Source organism: Poecilia reticulata, linkage group LG1, assembly GCF_000633615.1.
Source record: "Poecilia reticulata strain Guanapo linkage group LG1, Guppy_female_1.0+MT, whole genome shotgun sequence".
NCBI lineage: Eukaryota > Metazoa > Chordata > Actinopteri > Cyprinodontiformes > Poeciliidae > Poecilia > Poecilia reticulata.
In genome coordinates, this window is record NC_024331.1 from 19,492,070 (window position 1) to 19,498,069 (window position 6,000).

Below are 6,000 nucleotides of genomic sequence, written 5' to 3' on the forward strand. Positions count from 1 at the left end.
CATCCCCACATTATTATGTTTTCTTCATTGTCATGTATTCATTTTCTAACAAATCAAAAAGCTTAATTTTTTTTCTCATCTGACCCGAACACCTTCTTATGTTGGCTGTGTTTTAAACCAAACCTTGTACTACATTTTAAACAATTGTGTAATTTGCCATTCTTTCAGGTCAGAGTTCATATGAATACTTCAGCATGTTGCCGTCTGTAACCTGAGCATTTTATTGTTTACTGTTTGGGTTGTCATATGGCGCATGCTCAGAGTCAAACGGAGTATTTTGTATGAGCTACAACAGGTCAGATCAGATCACAAAGTAAAAAGTTTAAAAGATGCGAGCGAAATCCGAGGGGGAAAACGGTAAAAAAAAAAAAAAAAAAAAATAGAACAAGAATAAGGAGGAAGAGGGAGGGAAAGAAAAATATAAGCAGAGGCAGAAAGTGGAGGCGCGAGCATGAGAGGGAGGTGTGTAAAAAGAGGAGTGTGGGAAAAATCAATATGCTCTCTGGAGCAACTGGAAGAGACAATCAGTCCTGTCTGACCCCCGTCTCCCCTTGGTGTCAGTGTGTGTGTGTGTGTGTTTGTCTTTTTGTATATGTGCGCTTTTTGTGCATGTCTTTAATTCAGAAATGCCTGTATGCATTTGTAAGCAACCGAGCCATAAATTGACTTTTGAATTTATGCAGATTAATGGCCCGATATGCCCGACTCGGCGTGGGCAGCTTGTGTGCCTTTGTTTGTCTTGTCCTGCATTTGCTGTCCTCAGCTCAGATATGCTTTATTGGCATGACTGCTGAGGACAAGAGAAGGATGGTGCCAGTGATGCTAATGGGATAAAACTTCATTACTTTCCCTCTATAAACTTTATGCGAGCGTCGATCGACTCGAGGCGGAGTTGAAAAGGAAAGAGGCCGGCGTGTTGCGAATGGACACTGTATAGAGGCTTTAAGTGGCAGCGCAAGAGCTGCATTTAGCTGACGGTCACCCACAGTCACTTTTCCCTGCAACTCCATCTGGCTTAATGCCATCTACGGAGTCACCTACACACACATGCCATGGGCGGTGGGCCAGCGACATTCGGTGAAATGGTTTTGCTTTGATAGCCATTATCAATAGAAAGAAGAAAGGGCTCCTTTTTCTTCCCTCCCTCCTTGTGTATGTATGTGCGTTTGAATGGTTAGGGTTTCTGCAGGCCTCGAGGCCAGCAGCTTTCACAGGCCATCCACTCGACGTTTGGGGTTTGTATAGCTGCCTCGGCCCTCCATTGTCCGTTTCCCTCCTGAATTCAGCTTCTCCATCTGCCCCCGGGGGCCTCTCAGACCATCGGGGGGAGTGGGTGTAGATGCACAGATGAAAGCACAGACAGGAAAGAATGCAACTTCTCTGGGAGGAAGAAGTTTACCAATCATAGAACATCTCTTGTTTAATTCTCTGCAGCATCATCTGATCACTTCTTCCATTCACCCTCCTCCTCTCTGCGTCTCTCTCTGCTGTGCAGTTGCAGGGGGTTAATTGAGGTCTGAACAGCAGGGGGGAGAAAGGGGTGTGTTATGACACCTTTCTAAAGAGGACACATTCACAAACCTGCAATACACAGCTTAATATATACCAATCTGGCAAAACAGTGTGCCTCAGAGTTCTTCCTCCCCTTTTACTGCTTAAACAGTCATGACTTGTCATGGCATGGACTCCACTTTAAAGGTGTGCTGTGGTATCTTGCATCAAAGTGGTTTTATCAGATTTTTAATTTCTGCAAATTGTGAGGTTATCTTCATGGCCTTGATTGCCCAGCACTTCGCATAGATGCTTGACTGGATTGAGATGTGAGGAATTTGGAGGCGAAGTCAACACCTCATATTTAAGAATATATATATTTCACTGCACTGACAGATGGAAGCAGCAGACATTTTAATCTAAAGTGCAATTGAGAATATAAAAATCTTTAACATATCTGGAAACGGTGCTTGTATAATAACCAAGGTGTCCAAAGTTTGAGAGCCAACTTACTCATGGCTATAATAGGTTAGCATTTAGACTTCCAGTAAATGTTTTAAAGCAATTCTAGACGTGGAAAAAGCACTCATGTTTAAAGTAAATAAACATGAGTGCTAAGTTTGATAGCTGAAAGATAGCAGCATTCAGCTATCAAACTTAGTCTGATGCTGGCCTGCCATTTTCTGAATGTGTTTGAGAGAAACTCTCAATGTGTTTCTCTCAAACACATCGAGTTTCTCTCAATGTGTTTGAGAGAAACTTTTGGTGTGTTTGTTTGTGGAGTGAAGTCAGATTTAATGATACTTTCCACTATTTAGACATGGCAATCTTTCCTAAAATCCAGAGACACACTGAAGTAATTAGTCCAACATGTAAGGGTGGCATTTTAAAACACTTTCACGTGTGGTTGTATCCTCAAGCATGGCTGCACACTCCTCCTGCATTCTTTGTGAGCAGCAGATGGTAGGACGGTGTTCTTTTGCCAAATTCACCGCTTGAGCCCGTAAATAATCACAATAGAACAACACAAACACCTCAGCAGCTACACACCGAGACCTAAACAGCAATAAGCAGTAGAAGAAATACAAACGAGACAGCCAGGATGCAGTGACACAATCAGGTGAAGAGGATGATCACCCCTTTCCTCTTCTTTGAAAGCTCCGTCTCATCTCTTTTTAAATTCTCACTGGGAAGTGTTGCCAAACAGTTGCCATGCTGCTGTCTTTGTGCAACAGTTAAAATGCTTATTGAAGCTGAAGTTTAACAGTGGGAAGCTTTACATCAAAGTCTGACATTCACCTTTTATATTCCCTCCCTTTTGATGCAGGATAACACACTCACACACCCTTCCCCGAGAATCGACAGTTTAACCAAATCAAAACGTGACATCGGTTTAGGGTCTTCTGAGTCTTGAAAGCACACACACACACACACACACACACACACGCGCACACACCCACACAAACAAATGAGCAACTCCTGCAGTTTTTTGGGCCCCTGTTGGCACTCATTACCTCCACAGGGCACTCCCCATGCTTTGGCACAATTAGCACAATATACAGAGCAAACACACAAAAACAACTTCCCCACACACATGCATGCATTTTGGCAGCAACGCCATCATGCAGCAGATGCTTCTGAATGAGCTGCTTTGCTGGGAATGATTCATAATGTGACAATTGAAAATCACTCTCAACACATTCATAACCACTTAGAGCTGCCTATGAATATTCACAGTCTGCAGAATCCACCACATGCAGCATTCAGCTATCAGTCTAGACAACCACACATGTCGACAATGGCCCCATTTTCTCTGTTTTATATATTATGTATTTTGTACCTCTTTAGCCTTCAGACAGTGTTTTGTTTAACATGATGCATTAAAAGTAATTAGAACTGTGCAGAATAATTTGTGGCCAAATTACCGCCGCTAATGTTTTTTTGTCAGTAAAGGAAATTACTTTCCAGGACTCTGTTCCAATGCGATACAAATAACGCTGATAACAGTTGAAATATGTGTCTGTTGTATGGGTGTGTGTTGTAGTCCATATGTAGCCTTCACGAAAGCCATATTTTACTCCCATGAGAGCAGTTGGTTATTGCTTCTCAAAGGATTTAGAGTTGCGAGTCGTTTATCACTCACTGACGCTCGTTTCAGGCTTAAGCTCTCTCTAACTTCCTTATATCACCTGACTGGCAATATTAAGGCTGTCCTAAGGGCTACACAGTTGAGACTGACATGAATTTATATAAGCTAACTAATCCGTGAAGGTTTTACAGATAACTTAAACATTATTTTCCAGCAATAACATTCAAAAGACTTAGATTATGGACTATGTGATAACTGTAAAGTCCTGTCAAACTCTCCATAGCCTACACAACCTCTTAGAACATGGCTGAAATGCATTATGCTGCTATGTTCTTAGTACTCTTCAAAAAGGGTTTCTTTAAATCAGTGTTCTTCAGTTCTGGTTCTCAGAGACTGCTGCCCTGCATAGTTTAGATGCGTCTCGGCTCCAGCACACCTGATTCGAATGAGCATAGCTCCGCCATACCATCAGAAACTTGTTAATCGCCCATTTATTCAGGCCAGGTGTGTGACAGAAGGGAAACATGCAGGACAGAGGGTGGACCAGAATTGAGAAGTAACTTAAAACATCATTAAAAGCTTTCAAAGTAACTAAATGTTTCAGTTGAAATTGAAATAAAACCTTCTATTTTGTGTTTATATATTTGTAGATTTGACTCCAGAGGAATCAGTGGCTCACTAGTCATGAAACTCCCAGCACATCTCTGGTTCTGCTGTAAGGAGATGCTCCAAACTAGTTGTAGGTTTTGTGAAGCCACAAGAAGGTCGTCTTCCAGTGTTGCCCTCGTTTTACCTCCTTCCATCTTCCCTTGGCCTTCTGGAAATAAAATCCATTTTATATAATGTTTTAGCACTTTTTTGTCTGAACTTTTATACCTGATGCTGCTGCTACACCTGAATTTCCCCTTTGCAGGACAATAGGCGCCGTTTCCATTTCTGTTTCTAAAAGTTTTGTAAAGATGAACTACTTTTGCAAGGCACAGACATTATTTCTTGTCCCTCCAATTCCTCCTTTTTTCCATCCCCCTCAATGGATCAGAAGAAAATTTGTTTTGTTTGGCATATTTACATATTTTCTTTCACTACATAATGATATTTTAACCGGCATTCTCCCACATCTCACTTTGATGTTTCTCCGCAGTGTAAATGTTGCTATGCGGCTATGTGACAGCATTGATCCATTACCGCAGCACCGCAGCAACAATCTCACGGCATGGGATGCAGACAGACACTTTCTCAGGTTGACACTGGACTCCATCTTACTGTGACTGATCACAGGAGACAACATTTATTTATTTATTTTTTTAGTCGTTTGATCTCATCCGGTGGACAATTTTCTCATAAAGAATGCCAAAACATTTGGGTTTTCCCTTTTAGTCCCTCACTAGTGAGTGAAAAGCCGACAACTAGAAAAAAAGGGCCGAAGAACAAAACAAACGCGAAAGGTGAAAAAGGAAAAGGACACAGAGGAAAATGAGTGAAAATTTGCAGCAGCAGTTCCTTTAATGATTGAAAACAGATGAGGGGAGAGAGGTGATGAAAGATCTGGGAAAGAACCATTTGCAAATTACATTTCCAAAACAAGCACGTCTCCATCTTTTGCCCGAAAAACTCAGCGGAGGAAGTTGGTTGACTGGGTCATTTGTATTTATATTTTAAAAAAATAAAATATTTTACCACAGGATCAACTGAACAAGAGCAAATGCTGTGTTGAAAGTGTCAAATATGCTAAATCTGTGGTGTGCAACAACCACAAAGAATAAGACATGCAGACTCAATAAAAACGACTCCTTTTATTTACATCCTTTTCTTTGATTATCTACAGCACTTTGTCTTTTCCCACTAGCAGCAGGACATGACTTCATAGATCACAATAAGTGGAATGGATGCATGTGTGTTAGAGACATGTGTGCAAAGCCCTACTGTGTGTGATCTTGTCTCTCTGTTGCTTCCAAACAAATTCAGACCACATGTTTTTCTAGCAATGACTTTAAGGTCAGAACTGGGAAAGCACCTTGCAGTCCCTTTCCGCCTGCTGCTGCCTTCCAAGCACCGCCGCACAGCTCCGTCCCTCTTCCTCCACCTTCTTCCAACTCTGTCCCGCTTCCTACATCTCTCGCCACATCCAGACCATTTGTCTCAGTCAGCACAACTCTGTCCCCTCTCTCATCTGTCACATCTCATTTCTACATTGCGTTAGAGGAGAGGTCCACAACAGCAGCAGGAGAGGGTTAGCTCAGTGTGAAATGGATTATTGGAGAGTAGGTACATGCTAAGAGTATATTATGTGACCTGCTGCCTTGGTAAAAAAAACAAAAAAAAAACAAAAACAAAAGAAGAGCCAGGATGAAATATGAATCATAAGAAATTATATTTGTCCATGGGTAAAATATGTAATTAGGAACCTCAACACTCGTGGG